Here is a 19,179-nt window from a genome sequence, read left to right as displayed (position 1 = left end):
CCCAGAGCCATACAACTTGGTACTTGACACATGCTAACTGTTAGCATGCTAGTGGTTACTTTAGTATGCTAGCACGCTAACATTAGCAGGCTAACCTTCTCAGCCTATTTTACTAGCGCACACTTCGGAGTCATACAACTTGATATGTGACATATGCTAATTTTTAGCATGCCAATTGAAAGATGTTAGCTTCTTTTGCTAATTTTGCATGCGTACGCCCTTGAGCAGGCATGTGATTTTTCCATCTATAGTCGGAAATCCGTCTTTTTTTTTCATCTCTGTAAAAATATAAAAAAATATTTTCAGTTTTTCTTCGTTTTTTCCGACCTACGTGTTAAAATTTTGATCCATCTCTTTTCCATACCTGCCAACAACTACGGGTTTTCCGTAATGAGTACGGCTTTTGACAATCCTGGGGTAAAAACTACGGTTTTCCATTAAAAATTATTAACCTAAAAATGGAAGATACGTAGCGTAGCGACTCCACGGGCAGGGGACAAACTATACGGGAATCATGCATGATGATTGGTTGTTTTACGTATAAGAACATCCATGATTGGTTGGTTGGTTTACTATGATGGTTAAGATTAGGACAAAACATTACGGACATGCCTATCAGACGCAAGATAGGGCGGCTCATTTCTGAGCCATCAAAGCAAAAATGCCAAAGTAATGTGTGAATGAAGCAAAGTAATGTGTAAATAATGTCAATAAGTAGATGAGGCTATGAAGTGAACTAGTGTTCACTTCACAGCCTCATACTGTATAGAGTAGGCTAACCCATGTGGTTCCTGTGGATGTCAACACAATTACTGTAGTGACTAAATAACATAGTGACTGACATAGAAAAAATAATGTGTAAATAATGCCAATAACTAGATGAACCATCTGTGGCTGTGAAGTGAACACTAGTAAAGTTGTAAATACTGTATAGAGTAGGCTAACCCATGTGGTTCCTGTGGATGTGAACATAATTACTGTAGTGACTAAATAACATAGTGACTGACACACACACAAAAAAAGTGAAAATAACTAGATTAACCATTTGTGGCTGTAAAGTGAACACTATAAGGTTGTAAATACTGTATAGAGGAGGCTAACCCATGTGGTTCCTGTGGATGTGAACATAATTACTGTAGTGACTAAATAACATAGTGACTGACACACACACAAAAAAAGTGAAAATAACTAGATTAACCATTTGTGGCTGTAAAGTGAACACTAGTAAGGTTGTAAATACTGTATAGAGGAGGCTAACCCATGTGGTTCCTGTGGATGTGAACATAATTACTGTAGTGACTAAATAACATAGTGACTGACACAGAAAAAATAATGTGTAAATAATGCCAATAACTAGATTAACCATTTGTGGCTGTGAAGTGAACACTAGTAAGGTTGTAAATACTGTATAGAGTAGGCTAACCCATGTGGTTCCTGTGGATGTGAACACAATTACTGCAGTGACTAAATAACATAGTGACTGAAACAAAGTAATGTGTAAATAATGTCAATAAATAGATGAACCATCTGTGGCTGTGGAGTGAACACTAGTAAGGTTGTAAATACTGTATAGAGTAGACTAACCCATGTGGTTCCTGTGGATGTGAACACAATTACTGCAGTGACTAAATAAATAGTGACTGAAACAGACAAAGTAATGTGTAAATAATGTAAATAACTAGATGAACCATTTGTGGCTGTGAAGAAAAAACTAGTAAGGTTGTAAATACTGTATAGAGTAGGCTAACCCATGTGGTTCCTGTGGATGTGAACACAATTACTGCAGTGACTAAATAAATAGTGACTGAAACAGACAAAGTAATGTGTAAATAATGTAAATAACTAGATGAACCATTTGTGGCTGTGAAGAAAAAACTAGTAAGGTTGTAAATACTGTATAGCAGGGGTCACCAACCTTTTTGAAACCAAGAGCTACTTCTTGGGTAGTGATTAATGCGAAGGGCTACCAGTTTGATACACACTTAAATAAATTGCCAGAAATAGCCAATTTGCTCAATTTACCTTTAACTCTGTTATTATTAATAATTAATGATATTTACACTTAATTGAACGGTTTAAAAGAGGAGAAAACACGAAAAAAATGACAATTAAATTTTGAAACATAGTTTATCTTCAATTTCGACTCTTTAAAATTCAAAATTCCACCGAAAAAAAGAAGAGAAAAACTAGCTAATTTGAATCTTTTTGAAAAAATTTAAAAAATTATTTATGGAACATCATTAGTAATTTTTCCTGATTAAGATTCATTTTAGAATTTTGATGACATGTTTTAAATAGGTTAAAATCCAATCTACACTTTGTTAGAATATATAACAAATTGGACCAAGCTATATTTCTAACAAAGACAAATCATTATTTCTTCTAGATTTTCCAGAACAAAATTTTTAAAAGAAATTCAAAAGACTTTGAAATAAGATTTAAATTTGATTCTACAGATTTTCTAAATTTGCCAGAATAGTTTTTTTTTAATTTTAATCATAATAAGTTTGAAGAAATATTTCACAAATATTCTTCGTCAAAAAAACAGAAGCTAAAATGAAGAATTAAATTAAAATGTATGTATTATTATTTACAATAAAATAAATAAATTTACTTGAACATTGATTTAAATTGTCAGGAAAGAAGAGGAAGGAATTTAAAAGGTAAAAAGGTATATGTGTTTAAAACTCCTAAAATCATTTTTAAGGTTGTATTTTATCTCTAAAATTGTCTTTCTGAAAGTTATAAAAAGCAAAGTAAAAAATTAATGAATTTATTTAAACAAGTGAAGACCAAGTCTTTAAAATATTTTCTTGGATTTTCAAATTCTATTTGAGTTTTGTCTCTCTTAGAATTAAAAATGTCGAGCAAAGCGAGACCAGCTTGCTAGTAAATAAATAAAATTTAAAAAATAGAGGCAGCTCACTGGTAAGTGCTGCTATTTGAGCTATTTTTAGAACAGGCCCGCGGGCTACTCATCTGGTCCTTACGGGCTACCTGGTGCCCGCGGGCACCGCGTTGGTGACCCCTGCTGTATAGAGTAGGCTAACCCATGTGGTTCCTGTGGATGTGAACACAATTACTGCAGTGACTAAATAACATAGTGACTGAAACAGACACAGTGATTCATTTGCATAAATGGAGTATGTATTTATGTCAACTTTGTTGATCATTTTTCAATTCTTTACACACTAAAACATCTTTAATGGTGCTTTTTTTTGACTAATTTTTGCATGTTCAATTGCTGAAAAACCAGGAGCTTCGGGGGCTTGTTTTCAGTCTTTTTCATTAAGTTCAAATCACATGCCTGCCTGCTTACCGTAACATGTTAGCTTCTTTTGCTAATTTTGCATAACTTGGCACTTGTCGCGTGGCCACGTTAGTATTTCAGATTGTCTTGCACACATTCTTCTTTTGAAATTGAATATTCTGGTTATGTTTACTTGAGTTACTTGCTATAAACATGTTCTATTGTCAAAGTATATGCTTGGTATCTGAAATCGGGCGGGACCTACGTCCGTGACTTCTGATCAGTATCATTGTATTTCTTATAAGGAAATGCTAGTTTTAAATATTTTTCTTTCATTTTCCATGGTTACGTTTCTTCACGGGTTGGCAGAGATAACATCTCATAGTTTGACTTCTAGAATCATCAAAGTGGAGTATCAACTTAACCTGAACTGCCTCACGTGGGAGTCACCAAACATGGTTCCTGGGCCGAGAAAGGGGGCTTACTCTGAGAAAGAAAAGCTACAGTCTTTCTCTAGGTCCTCATATTGGAGGATTTTTTTTTTTACAAAAGCCAAAAGCAGTGAAGTTGTCACGTTGTGTAAATGGTAAATAAAAAGAGAATACAACAAATCCTTTTCAACTTATATTCAATTGAATAGACTGCAAAGACAAGATATTTCATGTTCACACTCAGAAACTTTTGTTTTTTTTGGCAAATAATCATGAACTTAGAATTTAATGGCAGCAACACATTGCAAAAAAGGCATTTTTACCCGTGTGTTACATGGCCTTTCCTTTTAACAACACTCAGTAAAGGTTTGGGAACTGAGGAGACACATTTTTGAAGTGGAATTATTTCCCATTCTTGCTTGATGTACAGCTTAAGTTGTTCAACAGCCTCCCTTCTCATATTTTAGCCTTCACACATTTTCAATGTCTGGACTACAGGCAGGCCAGTCTAGTACCCGCACTCTTTTACTATGAAGCCACGCTGTTGTAACACCTGGCTTGGCATTGTCTTGCTGAAATAAGCAGGGGCGTCCATGATAACAACATATGTTGCTCCAAAAGCTGTATGTACCTGTCAGCATTAATGGTGCCTTCACAGATGTGTAAGTTACCCATGTCTTGACCACTAATACACCCCCATACCATCACACATGCTGGCTTTTACACTTTCACCCTAGAACAGTCCGGATGGTTATTTTCCTCTTTGGTCCGGAGGACACGACGTCCACAGTTTCCAAAAACAATTTGGCATGTGGACTCGTCAGACCACAGAACACTTTTCCACTTTGCATCGGTCCATCTTAGATGAGCTCGGGCCCAGCGAAGCGTTTCTGGGTGTTGTTGATAAATTGGCTTTGGCATAGTAGAGTTTTTAACTTGCACTTACAGATGTAGCGACCAACTGTAGTTACTGACAGTGGTTTTCTGAAGTGTTCCTGAGCCCATGTGGGGATATCCTTTACACACTGATGTCGCTTTTTGATGCGGTACCACCTGAGGGATCGATTTCTCCAGAATCTCTGAACCTTTTGATGATATTACGGAGCGTAGATGGCGAAATCCCTAAATTCCTTGTTGAGAAATGTTGTTCTTAAACAATTTGCTCAGGCATTTGTTGACAAAGTGGTGACCCTCGACCCCGTCCTTGTTTGTGAACGACTGAGCATTTCATGGAAGCTGCTTTTATACCCAATCATGGCACCCACCTGTTCCCAATTAGCCCGTCCACCTGTGGGATGTTCCAAATAAGTGTTTGACGAGCATTCCTCAACTCTCTCTCAGTCGTTTTTGCCACCTGTGACAGCTTTTTTGCAACATGCTGCAGGCATCACATTCCAAATGAGCTAATATTTGCAAAAAATAACAAAGTTTACGAGTTCAAACGTTAAATATCTTGTCTTTGCAGTCTATTCAATTGGATATAAGTTGAAATTGATTTGTTATATTCTCTTTTTATTGACCATTTACACCAGGTGACAACTTCACTGCTTTTGTACATTCTAACTGATGCTGCGACGCGACGTGACATGTGCCACTCAAAATGCCCCGGCGATATTTATCAGTGTTCAGGCGCTGCAATTTCAACATATGCGGCAGAGCTTGTTTAGCAGGAAGCAGATTGGGGCGAGCGCTCGCCCGTCAAAGTAATTGCAGCAACGTTTACATCAAGAGCTACCGAAATTCCCCACGTTTTTTTTGTTTTTTTTAACAACACACGTTACCTCGGGGGAAGCATTGAGCAGGTCCAAAGAAAAACTCCCTCGAAGGAAGATGAGCTGTTGAAGAGATTGCCACAGAAGTGTGATTTGGATATGGTAGTGACTTTCCGCATTTTTTTTTACTGTTTGTTCGTCACGACTGCGGTATTGGCAGGGATCCTAATCAAGCACTCGTAAATATGCAACCTTCGTCATTGTCTTGCTAAAACAAGATCTGCAGCCAGACTGACATGTGTAAACTTCTTGAGCTTTTAATGGCTGCAATTCATGTGTCGCTGACAGATGTTTTCAGCGCACATTCCTATCGGGCGGCCATCCGCGTGATGTCCTGTCGTACACGGAGATGTTAGTTTGGAAGGGACGGAACCGAGTTGAAGGGTGAACTCTGTTCGTGTTAAAGACTCAGCGAGGGACACGCAACTTTTGCTGGGATTTCACTTTCGAGTGACGCGCAATTAACCGGCCGAGGAGACGCCTGAGTACTGCGGGCTTCATGCCAAGAACATGTACTGTTTTTATTGAAGCCTGTTTGGGATTTGTACAAACAACAACAATGACATCAATTATTCCTCAAAAAAAGTAACATTTTAGTGGAGGAATCAAAATGATAGCTAGCAAAATTGGATTATTTTTTGATTTTTTTTAATCTACCGTATTTTCTGCCCTATATAAGCCCCACCCACTATACTTGAGAACAACAAGTTTCTTTCCAATTTTCTTTTATCATAGATGAGTTGTTTAAAGGCCTACTGAAATGAATTTTTCTTATTTAAACGGGGATAGCAGATCCATTCTATGTGTCATACTTGATCATTTCGCGATATTGCCATATTTTTGCTGAAAGGATTTAGTAGAGAACATCGACGATAAAGTTCGCAACTTTTGGTCGCTGATAAAAAAAAGCCTTGCCTGTACCGGAAGTAGCGTGACGTCACAGGTTGAAAGGCTCCTCACATTTCCCCATTGTTTACACCAGCAGCGAGAGCGATTCGGGCCGAGAAAGCGACGATTACCCCATTTATTTGAGCCAGGATGAAAGATTCGTGGATGAGGAACGTGAGAGTGAAGGACTAGAGTGCAGTGCAGGACGTATCTTTTTTCGCTCTGACCATAACTTAGGTACAAGCTGGCTCATTGGATTCCACACTTTCTCCTTTTTCTATTGTGGATCACGGATTTGTATTTTAAACCACCTCGGATACTATGTCCTCTTGAAAATGAGAGTCGAGAACGCAAAATGGTCATTCACTGTGACTTTTATCTCCACGACAATACATCGGTGAAGCACTTTAGCTACAAAGCTAACGTGATAGCATCGCGCTTAAATGCAGATGGAAACAAAATAAATAAGCCCCTGACTGGAAGGATAGACAGCAGGGGCCGTACTTATCAAGCTTCTTAGAATTACTCCTAAGAAGTCTGCTAAGAGTTGACTTAAGAGTAAATAAATTCTTCGCTGAAAGCTGCACTTAAAAGTTAGTTATCAAGCGTCTTACTCACACTTTCAGCGAAGTGTAGGACTGAATCTTAAGTGTCACACTCAGAGCTGAATTACGACATTACTATGTGCCGTAAACGGAATTTTAGGTGACGTCATTTCTGTGTCCATAGAAATGACCAATCACGGAAGGGAATCCGTTGTCTAAGAATAAAGAAATATCTTGGAAATATTTAAGTGGACAATGGGAGTGTATATTTTGACAATAAACTACAAAATAATACAAAACAAACTAGTCCCCGCCGGCACTCACGCTACCGCTCCCTCTCTTCTCTCGCCCACACACTCACTGACGTCACTCACCTCACGGCCACACACATACGCTACTGTCATAACATTTTCTTTCCAATTCATTAATTAGGCAACTAATTTGAAACTGGTGTGGGTGGCTCTATATATACTAGCCCACTGCAGACACATGCAGAAATCAACAAGGAATCGAAAAGTATTAAATCTGTGACAAAAATAATATCCGCTCTGTCTAAACGATACCGTTTGATCAGCTGCTCGTCATCAAAAAAAAAAAAAACATTGTTCCATTCCCTGAACGTTCGCACACGTCTCTCTCGCCTCAGTGCCATCCCCTGCTGGCAACTCCTAACCTCTTAAGACACCTCTGAAGGTCTCTTAAATATCGTGGAGAGTAGGAGTGATTCTTAGACTTAAGAACGTTGATAAAAAGCTTTTATTCTTAAGTTTGAGAGTAGGACTAAATTTCGCAAATTCTCAGGACTTAAGTGTAAAATAGCACTCTAAGAAGCTTGATAAGTACGGCCCCAGATCAACAATACTACTATCAGGAGACACCGAACCAAACTCTGGCCCTGTAAGTACACGGTTAATGCTGTGCCGCCTGTCGAAGCCTAGCAATGCTGTTGCTAACGACGCCATTGAAGCTAACTTAGCTACGGGACCTCGTCAGAGCTATGATAAAAACATTAGCGCTCCACCTACGCCAGCCCTCATCTGCTCATCAACACCCGTGCTCACCTGCGTTCCAGCGATCAACGGCGCGACGAAGGACTTCACCCGATCATCGATGCGGTCGGCGGCTAGCGCGTCTGCTATCCAAGTCAAAGTCCTCCTGGTTGTGGTGCTGCAGCCAGCCGCTAATACACCGATCCCACCTACAACTTTCTTCTTTGCAGTCTCCATTGTTCATTAAACAAATTGCAAAAGATTCACCAACACAGATGTCCAGAATACTGTGGAATTTTGCGATGAAAACAGAGCTGTTTGACGTCACGCGCATACGTCATCATACATAGACCTTTTCAAGCGGAAGTTTCCCGGGAAATTTAAAATGTCACTTTATTAGTTAACCCGACCGTATTGGCATGTGTTGCAATGTTAAGATTTCATCATTGATATATAAACTATCAGACTGCGTGGTCGCTAGTAGTGGCTTTTAGTAAGCCTTTAAACTGACAGATTTCTAAATGTATTGACGCGGCAGTAAAACGGATGATCAAACAAAACAGAAGTCACCGTCATGGACCCACTAGCTGCGAAACGCTCGCTCACCAATCAGCGAAACAGACCCTATAAGTCCACGGTGCCGTTTTGGTGAATTGACGAAAATGAAACAATACGACCATAATGCCGTTGTACCCCGCCTACCGCCCGAATGCAGCTGAGATAGGCTCCAGCACCCCCCGCGACCCCGAAAGGGACAAGTGGTAGAAAATAAATGGATGGATGGATACCGTATTTTCTGGACTATACAGTATAAGCCCCACCCACTATATGTGAGAACAACAATTTTCTTTCCAATTTTCTTTTCTTTTATCATAAATGAGTTGTTTAAACTGACAGATTTCTAAATTTATTTACATACCTTAACTGTTTCCAAACGGTGTCTGTAACGCGGCAGTAAAACGGCTGATCAAACAAAACAGAAGTCACCGTCATGGACCCACTAGCTGCGAAACGCTTGCTCTCCAATCAGCGAAACAGACTCTATAATGTTGCATAGATGATGTTTTACAGATCATCTTCAAGTCGCTTTCTGACAGTCTCTTCAGGATGCGCCGTTTTGTGGGCGGTCTTATTTACGTGCCTCACCTCCGTCAGCGTCATCTTTGTTGTAGCGGTGTAGCGTGCAAGGGCGGGAGTGGAAGAAGTGTCAAAAGATGGAGCTAATTGTTTTAAGGACATTCAGACTTTACTTCAATCAATAACGGAGCAGCATCTCCTCATCCGTGGCTCACTAGTGCAACAACAACGCCCGTGAAAAAAACGTCCGTCCGTAAAGTTCCTTGGGTGAATAATGTCAACTCACTACACCGGTATGTTTTAGTGCTTTCATGGTGAGTTTACTGACAGATATAAGTAAGAACTTTACACTACTTTATATTAGAAATGGCAACAGTGGAGGAGGAATGTCACATAAGAAGATAGAGAAAAAGAAGAAGATTATCGACTACGGACTACAATGGCGGACACGCGCACATTTTCAGGACTTATGCAGATTCCAAATATAGATCAGCAGATACCAGAAGGTAAGAAAAGTTGCTTTTGCATAATATTGCGAAACAAAACGCCAGATAATATGTCTCTAATGGCTGCCATTTTGCGGTCCTTATACACACACACCACAATAATACTTATGCCGTAATGAAGCCGACAATCCATCAAGCGCTGCAGCTTCAAAGTCATACTAAAACATTTTGACAGATTTTTTTTAAGCGCCGTGTGTAATGTTCTTTATTTTCAACGGAACATGTAAAGTTTTGGCGTTGTTTACTGCCGTCATATTGCAGTCTACACGTATCTCTTATGTGTGAGTGCCATCTACTGGTCACACGTATCATTACACCGCGTACCAAATCAAGCTGCTTCGAGGTCGGTAAGCACAACCAGAATTATTATGTACATTGAGCGCACCGGGTTATAAGGCGCACTTGCCATTTTATGAAAAAATTAAAGGATTTTAAGTGCGCCTAATAGTCCGAAAAACACGGTATTTTTCCAAAAGTGAGCAGTTTGGTTGTCGACGAGCTAAAGTCGCCCTCTCTGCAAACACTTCCCATTAGCACAGAACGTCAACAATGATGACATTTCAAAGCAGGCGCCGCACAAAAGCACTTTTCACATTCTCTGCTCTGAGACTATGTGAAGAATGGCAGGTGATGATTTCACATTCCAACACAAACCATCATCAAGCAGCATTATGACTCCGTAATTCTTAATAAGGTGTGCCTCTATTTACCTGCCAGTCCTTTAAGGTTAGCAGACTTGTTTTTTGTTTTTTTCTCCTTTTCCAAAGTCACACTTTAATTGTTTTAGCTAACGTTACCTATAGCAGTCGTATTTATATGCATGTCACACCGATTTCAGAGTCAAACACGTTGGTGAGGTTACTGGAGTTACGGCAACAATTTGTCATTTTGGGTCTTTAGGACATTGCGGGTAAATTTCCCTGACTCACAATGCTGTTGTTGTTCAGGTAAGAGCACCAGTAGGTTTACATGTTAAGGAATATTTACACCGTATGACCCCACCAGAACACGCTAATACTGAATAAACCCAATTAAATGAAAAGTACACATAAAATAAATATACTGTTCGTCCATTTCCGTACTCCTCATCCAAAATAAAATGTGAAAATACAGTAAAAAAAATAAAAAATACAAATTAATAAAAATTAAATAAAAAAAATACAAATTAAATAAATACAGTATATATATATATATATATATATATATATATATATATATATATATATATATATATATATATATATATATATATATATATATATATATATATATATATATATATATATATATATACACACATACAATAAATATACTGTTCATCCATTTCCATACTCCTCATCCAAAATAAAATGAAGAAAATGGGAAAATACAGTAAAAAAAATAAATAAAAAAAAATTAATAAAAATTAAATAAAAAAAGTACAAATTAAATAAATACAGTATATATATATACATATATATATATATATATATATATATATATATATATATATATATATATATATATATATATATATATATATATATATATATATATATATATATATATATATATATATATATACACACACATACAATAAATATACTGTTCATCCATTTCCATACTCCTCATCCAAAATAAAATGAAGATAATGTGAAAATACAGTAAAAAAATAAATAAATTCAAATTAATAAAAATTTAAAAAAATAAAAAAATTCAATACATACAGTATATATATATGTATATATATATATATATATATATATATATATATATATATATATATATATATATATATATATATATATATATATATATATATATATATATATATATATATATATATATATATATATATATATATATATATATATATATATATATATATATATATATATATATATATATATACACACCATACATATACTGTTCATCCATTTCCATACTCTCATCCAAAATAAAATGAAGAAAATATGAAAATACAGTAAAAAAAAACAACTAAAAATTACAATTTATTTAAAAATATATAAATTTTATATATATATATATATATATATATATATATATATATATATATATATATATATATATATATATATATATATATATATATATATATATATATATATATATATATGTATATATATGTATATATATATATATATATATATATATATATATATATATATATATATATATATATATATACAGGTAAAAGCCAGTAAATTAGAATATTTTGAAAAACTTGATTTATTTCAGTAATTGCATTCAAAAGGTGTAACTTGTACATTATATTTATTCATTGCACACAGACTGATGCATTCAAATGTTTATTTCATTTAATTTTGATGATTTGAAGTGGCAACAAATGAAAATCCAAAATTCTGTGTGTCACAAAATTAGAATATTACTTAAGGCTAATACAAAAAAGGGATTTTTAGAAATGTTGGCCAACTGAAAAGTATGAAAATGAAAAATATGAGCATGTACAATACTCAATACTTGGTTGGAGCTCCTTTTGCCTCAATTACTGCGTTAATGCGGCGTGGCATGGAGTCCATGAGTTTCTGGCACTGCTCAGGTGTTATGAGAGCCCAGGTTGCTCTGATAGTGGCCTTCAACTCTTCTGCATTTTTGGGTCTGGCATTCTGCATCTTCCTTTTCACAATACCCCACAGATTTTCTATGGGGCTAAGGGCAGGGGAGTTGGCGGGCCAATTTAGAACAGAAATACCATGGTCCGTAAACCAGGCACGGGTAGATTTTGCGCTGTGTGCAGGCGCCAAGTCCTGTTGGAACTTGAAATCTCCATCTCCATAGAGCAGGTCAGCAGCAGGAAGCATGAAGTGCTCTAAAACTTGCTGGTAGACGGCTGCGTTGACCCTGGATCTCAGGAAACAGAGTGGACCGACACCAGCAGATGACATGGCACCCCAAACCATGCAGGGCCCTGACCACCACCCATCAGGAGCAAGGGGGAAGTGTCTTGCTCAAGGAGCACAACGGACGTGACTAGGATGGTAGAAGCTGGGGATCGAACCGGGAACCGTCAGGTGGCTGGCACGGCCACTCTCCCGACCGCGCCAGTTCGAAAACTTCAAATAAAACGAGCTAATTAAGTTGTTAGCGTGTGTCAAGCACCGAGTTGTATAACTCTGCAGTGTACGGCGGCACAATTAGCGAAAAAATAAATAAATAGTTTTGGTAGTTGGCTAGTAAACATGTTTCATGTACGGAATATGTACTTCACTGTGCAACCTACTAATAAAAGAATCAATCAATCAAAATCATGGACCAAGCTACTGTATATGACTACTGCTGCAAAAATAGCTTTAAAAAAGTCAACATGTTAACGTACGCGTGCTAAAAGTTAGCTTGTGTCAAGTACCAGGTTATATGACTCTTGGGTAAACTATTAGCATGCTAAAGTTAGCATGCTAGCAGTTAGCATGTGTCCCGGAGCAAGCTACTGTGTATGACTGTAATGTGCACGGCCCAAAAAAAATGCTGAACAGTTAGCATGTTAATGTTAGCAGGCTGAGAGTTAGCATGTGTCAAGTACCAAGTTGTATGACTCTGAGGTGTATGACAGCATCGTTGGCTAAAAGCTAGCATGCTAACATTTAGCATATGTCAAGTATCAAGCTACTGTGTACGACTGAAAAAATACCTAAAAAAAAGTCAACACGTTACTGTTAGCGATGGCTAGCAGTTAGCTTGTGTTCTGTACCAAGTTAATGAAGCAATACAAAGTTGTTTTAAGGATAACTCCTACAAAACAAAACATTGCGTTTTTACCCCAGTATGACAGTATTGTTCTTAGAATCCGGAGAAACCGTGTATGAAGCGCTAACAATTGGATATACAAAATTGATATACTTTAGCATTCTAACAATTAACATATGTCAAGTAAGAAGTTATATGACTGCGGGGTAAATGGTTGCAAAGTTAGCGTAACAATTTAGCTTGTTAATGCTAGCATGTGTCACAGACCAAACTACTGTTTATGACTGTCTGGTATAAAGCTGCCAAATTAGCTAAACATTCATCATGTTAATGATAGCGAGCTAAGAGTTAGCTTGCATCTATTAACGAGTTATATGACTCTGTTGTGTATGGTGACCAAATTGGCTGAAAGTTGGCAAGCTAGCAATTAGCATATATCAAGTACCAGGTTATAGGACTCTGGGGGGTAAATGGTTGCAAATGTGTCACAAACCAAGCTGTAAGGTGTACACATTTAGCCTGAAAGGTAGCGTGTTAATGTTAGCATGCTAAAAGTTTGCTTTGTGTCCAGTAACAACTTATATGACACTGAGGTAGCATGCTAGCAATCACTAGTAGTCAAGCAGTAAGTTAAATGACTCTGGGGTAAACGGTTGCAAAATTAGCAACAAGAGTTAGCATGTGTCATGGACCAAGCTGCTGTATGACTGTAAGGTGTGCAGCTGCAAAATTAGCTAAAAAAGTTAGCATGTTTATGCTGTCAGGTGTACCAAATTAGCTTGAAAAGTAGCGTGTTAATGCTAGCATGCTAACAGTTTGCTTTGTGTCCAGTAACAACTTATATGACACTGAGGTGAAAAAGCTAAAAAGTTAGCATGTTAATGCTAACATGCTATCATTAGAAGAGGTAGAATAATAACAATAGATGGATTTTGGTGAGGAATCTCATATGTTGTCAGCGTTCACACAATGAAAGGACGCTAAGTTGAACTCCCAGAGAACACTCACACCACCACACCTTCTGTGGTGTATTTACGGTCAGTACATGTGTTTTTCACATTCCCACATCGACCAATTACTCATGTGAATGAAAAGCACAGGTGGTGTTTACGATGAAAAGCACAGGTGTTGTCTATAATTACCCCAATCTAAAAGCGGCACACCCAAGAACACGCGATGACATTGCTCGGTATGTCAGTTACACCTTCCTACTGGGACAAGCCGTGCACCAACCACGCCAAAGGACCCCTTTTCACCTGGTTACCATAGCAACAGACACCCCGCAACCAAGAATTCTGCGGTTCGCAAAAATGCTCAGGTTTGACTGGTATTGATCACTAACAAGGTTATTATTGGAGGGTGCAGTGGTGCTACATGCTACTTATTAACGTTGAATGGTTATAGCATTTTTTCTTTGTCTTTGTCACTCAGAGAATTAGAAGGGATTAAGTAGAATTAGAGTGGAAAAACAAGTTGCGTCTATATTGAAACTATTGTCATATATATATCGGATTTATGACACCAAAAGACTGGCAAGGTTTGCGATTGAATAGAAATGAACATAATATTACCAATCTCACAGAGTTATTGCGGAAACCAGTCACGTGGCCTGGTCGTGGAGGAGGAACCACAGATCCCTTCCCCATCAACAACAATGCTAATCAGTGTCAGGTTCAAACACTGATGACATCTATTAAACGGACAAGAAGCAAGGAACCATGCAGAGACAGAATTCAATTTTACTCAATGAGGAGAGACGTATTGGGCTGCACACTCAGTTACAGTTCCAACCTACGCCCTCAGGGCCGTGAATTGATTAACGTGGACCCCGACTTAAACGAGTTGAAAAACTTATCCGGGTGCTACCATTTAGTGGTCAATTGTACGGAATATGTACTGTACTGTGCAATCTACTAATAAAAGTTTCAAGGCACAGCCCACGTGCTCCACTATTTATTTGGGAGGTCCCTGGTTACATCACTGAGGCTGCTTCTGAAGGAAGGGGGGGTCATTTCAGCAGCCCCAGTTAGACAAAATATCAATAAAATATTATTCGGAAATGCAAATGTGCGGACACTGGTGATATCGCCCCTGTCTCTGCTTTGTCTGCGTCGAGGTACTCGATGTTCGCCCTTGGCAGTCAGCAGGCCGGGTCTGGACACAAACACTGATACGAGACGACTCGCAATCCAAGATTGCGAGTCGTCTCTTTGCATGGATAGAAAAGTACAATTTCAGCACAATTGATAATAACTATAGCAACGGCCTTTAAGCATAAGAGTTGTGTGACAACTTATACTTAATTATTCTAACAATCAGGCAGACTTTGTGAGAGTCAACAACGATTACTTCGGGACAAATAATGATCCAGGACCTGATATTTTTGAGCCCGAACACAAGGAGGATGAGCAATGCATTTTAGAAGGCAGTCATTAACCCGGGGGTCGGCAACACAAAAAGTTTAAAGAGCCATATTTGACCAAAAATACAAAAATAAAAGCTATCTGGAGCTGCAAGAAATTAAAAGTCTTATTTAAGTCTTATAATGAAATGTATCATTTATGCTACACATTTGTGCAACGTTGGAAAACATTAGTAAAACTACACAGAGGGTGAGATATTTCCTGGAAATGACTGTCTTAGAATGACCAAAGGTATAGAGGTGTGTGTCCAAGTTAAAGGGAATTACAGGTTGTCTTCTTCTAATGGATTTATTACAATCTTTGCAAGCTGGGTTATATCACCAAAAATGATTCCCCGGGCGCGGCCACCGCTGCTGCCCACTGCTCCCCTCACCTCCCAGGGGGTGATCAAGGGTGATGGGTCAAATGCAGAGAATAATTTCGCCGCACCTAGTGTGTGTGTGTGACAATCATTGATACTTTAACTTTGAACTTTAACTTTGAACATTTGCTGTGGTCTGGAACAACATGGCCCACAAACAACTATGAGAAATGCAGCCAATATTACATGCAGATAATGTGTCATGAGACATGCACGTATAAATTAAACACGCAGAGGACATAATCAGCTGAAATATACCTACAAACGAGGCATAATGATGCAATATGTAGACACAGCTAGCCTAAATAGCATGTTAGCATCAATTAGCTTGGAGTGACCAAAGTCAATAACATCAACAAAGCTCACCTTTGTGCATTCACGCTCAGAATAAAAAGTTTGGTGGACAAAAATGAGACAAAGAAGGAGTGGCACGACACGCGCCTTTCTGTGGCAGCGTCGGAGAAAGTTGTACATGCAAACAAACTACGGTGCGTTTAAGGACCGCCGAATTGAGTTGGACAAAACGACGCTTGTGAAATACTCTCACCAGTGAAGCATGTTTAATATCAACAGTGGGTTTTCTCACAATTAGGAAGGTTTGTGTCATGTTTGTCCTCCTACAGAAAATATATTAAAACAACAAACATATTTTTCCACCCATCTTTCTCCATTATTATTATTATTATTATTTTTTTAAAGCTAGGGCAGCACTAAGGAGCTCTAGAGAACCTAATCTAGTCTTTCTATCCTTACATTTTCTACAGCTTGAGGAGGCTAGAGCCTATCCCAGCTGCACTTGGACGGAAGGTAAGCTAAAATAATCTAATTTGATCAAATTAAATACATAAAATAAACCTTACGCTCCCCATAGAGTGCCTTCAAGTACCCTGTTTAAAAAGAACACCATTCATTCTGTATATCAACAATGTCTGCCTTGTTCTTTGCAAAGAAAGCTTGCTGATACACGCCACGTCCACCAGGTGGTGCCAAACAACACACAAAGACCACAATGGAAGAACATCAGACATCAGAGGATGACAGTTTTACCTTGTTAATGTTTTTAAATGTCATCATCACTTTTGTTTGATAATCATTGGTATGATTAGATTTTTCTTCTGACCTTTGGAAATGTTTAGATCCTCCCCAAGTATGTAAAGTACACGTTTTATTTATGTATTTATTGTGGCCCATTCGTAGTGATGTAAAATATACTTATGTGTCCTGATTGAAGAATCTATCATTAGAGATCAAATAGAAGCGGGGAAGAGCAAGCATAACATGTAAAGTGAATTTGACTCTGAACCGCAGTGTAATTAAAAACAAGTTTTAAAATGTGTCATTTTACTTCAATCAATAACGGAGCAGCGTCTCCTCATCCGGAAACAACAACGAGGCCGTGAAAAAACGTCCGAGCGGAACTCTCTAATAACTAAAGTTCCTTGGGTGAATAATGTCAACTCACTACACCGGTATGTTTTAGTGCTTTCATGGCGAGTTTACTGACAGATATAAGAACTTTACACTACTTTATATTAGAAATGGCAACAGCGGAGGATGAATGTCACATAACAAGAAGATAGAGAAAAAGAAGAAGCTGATCGACTACGGTGTCGGCACGGACTACAATGGCGGACGCGCGCACATTTTCAGGACTTATGTAGATCCGTAATACAGATCAGCAGGTACCAGAAGGTAAGAAAAGTTGCTTTTGCATAATATTGTGAAACAAAACACCAGATAATATGTCTGCTAATGGCTGCCATTTTGCGGTCCTTATACACACACCATAATAATACTTACAGTATGCCGTAATGGGCCGACAATCCATCAAGCGGCGCAGCTTCAAAGTCCTATTAAAAACATTTTGACAGATTTTTGAGTGCCATGTGTAATGTTCTTTATTTTTAATGGAACATGTAAAGTTTTGGTGTTGTTTACTGGCGTCATATTGCAGTCTAGATGTATCTCTTATATGTGAGTGCCATCTACTGGTCACACGTATCATTACACCATGTACCAAATAAAATTGCTTTGAGGTCGGTAAGCACAACCAGAATTATTCCATACATTAAGCGCACCGGTTTATAAGGCGCACTGCGCCTTATAGTCCAGGGGAAGAGCAAACATAACATGTAAAGTGAATTTGACTCTGAACTGCAGTGTAATTAAAAACAAGTTTAAAATGTGTCATTTTTTTGTCCCAAATTGTTACAAGACATTTTTTAATTCTCCTGAAACCAAACAAAGAATTGTAAGGAAATAGATTAGCTAAACATACATATATATATATATATATATATATATATATCTATATACACAGTATACAGTATACATACACTACCGTTCAAAAGTTTGGGGTCACATTGAAATGTCCTTATTTTTGAAGGAAAAGCACTGTACTTTTCAATGAAGATAACTTTAAACTAGTCTTAACTTTAAAGAAATGCACTCTATACATTGCTAATGTGGTAAATGACTATTCTAGCTGTAAATGTCTGGTTTTTGGTGCAATATCTACATAGGTGTATAGAGGCCCATTTCCAGCAACTATCACTCCAGTGTTCTAATGGTACAATGTGTTTGCTCATTGGCTCAGAAGGCTAATTGATGATTAGAAAACCCTTGTGCAATCATGTTCACACATCTGAAAACAGTTTAGCTCGTTACAGAAGCTACAAAACTGACTTTCCTTTGAGCAGATTCGAGTTTCTGGAGCATCACATTTGTGGGGTCAATTAAACGCTCAAAATGGCCAGAAAAAGAGAACTTTCATCTGAAATTAGACAGTCTATTCTTGTTCTTAGACTTTTTATTTTTTTCATAAACCTTTATAAGTTCAACATTTACAAACAAACATGAACAAGGACATTTAAAACAAGTACAATACAGCGCCATGGGGTTGTTAATTCAATAAAGTAATTATAGTAGAATGTAAAATATATACATATATATATATATATACATATACATATATATATATATATATATATATATATATATATATATATATATGTTAATATATATATACATATATATATTTATATATATATATACAATATATATATATGTTCATATATATATACATATATTTATATATATATATACAATATATATATGTTTATATATATACATATACATATGTTCATATATATATATATATATATATATATATATATATATACATATATATATATACATACCTATATATATATATATATATATATATATATAC

The 19,179-nt window shown here is 37.1% G+C and overlaps 2 protein-coding genes across 7 annotated transcripts in view; one reads left to right on the top strand and one right to left on the bottom strand.

Annotated features, from left to right (window-relative positions):
* The window catches only part of LOC133656158 (transcription factor TFIIIB component B'' homolog), an 86,892-nt gene extending 68,819 nt beyond the window's left edge, over positions 1–18,073 (top strand). The window contains exons 27-28 of one of the 6 annotated variants that reach the window (XR_009827112.1): positions 16,712–16,754; positions 16,928–18,073. The gene's annotated coding sequence lies outside the window, so the exon portion shown is untranslated. Of the gene's footprint in view, positions 1–12,257; positions 12,688–14,745; positions 14,765–16,711; positions 16,755–16,896 lie in introns of those variants that run through there. The other 5 variants (XR_009827113.1, XR_009827111.1, XM_062057053.1 and 2 more) reach the window with 5 other exon arrangements.
* Positions 1–19,179, bottom strand: part of LOC133656159 (breakpoint cluster region protein-like) — a 590,239-nt gene that overhangs the window by 239,897 nt on the left and 331,163 nt on the right. The gene's annotated exons all lie outside the window — the stretch shown is intronic.

This window comes from Entelurus aequoreus, linkage group LG08 (genome assembly GCF_033978785.1).
Source record: "Entelurus aequoreus isolate RoL-2023_Sb linkage group LG08, RoL_Eaeq_v1.1, whole genome shotgun sequence".
NCBI lineage: Eukaryota > Metazoa > Chordata > Actinopteri > Syngnathiformes > Syngnathidae > Entelurus > Entelurus aequoreus.
This window is presented reverse-complemented; position numbering and strand designations above follow the sequence as displayed.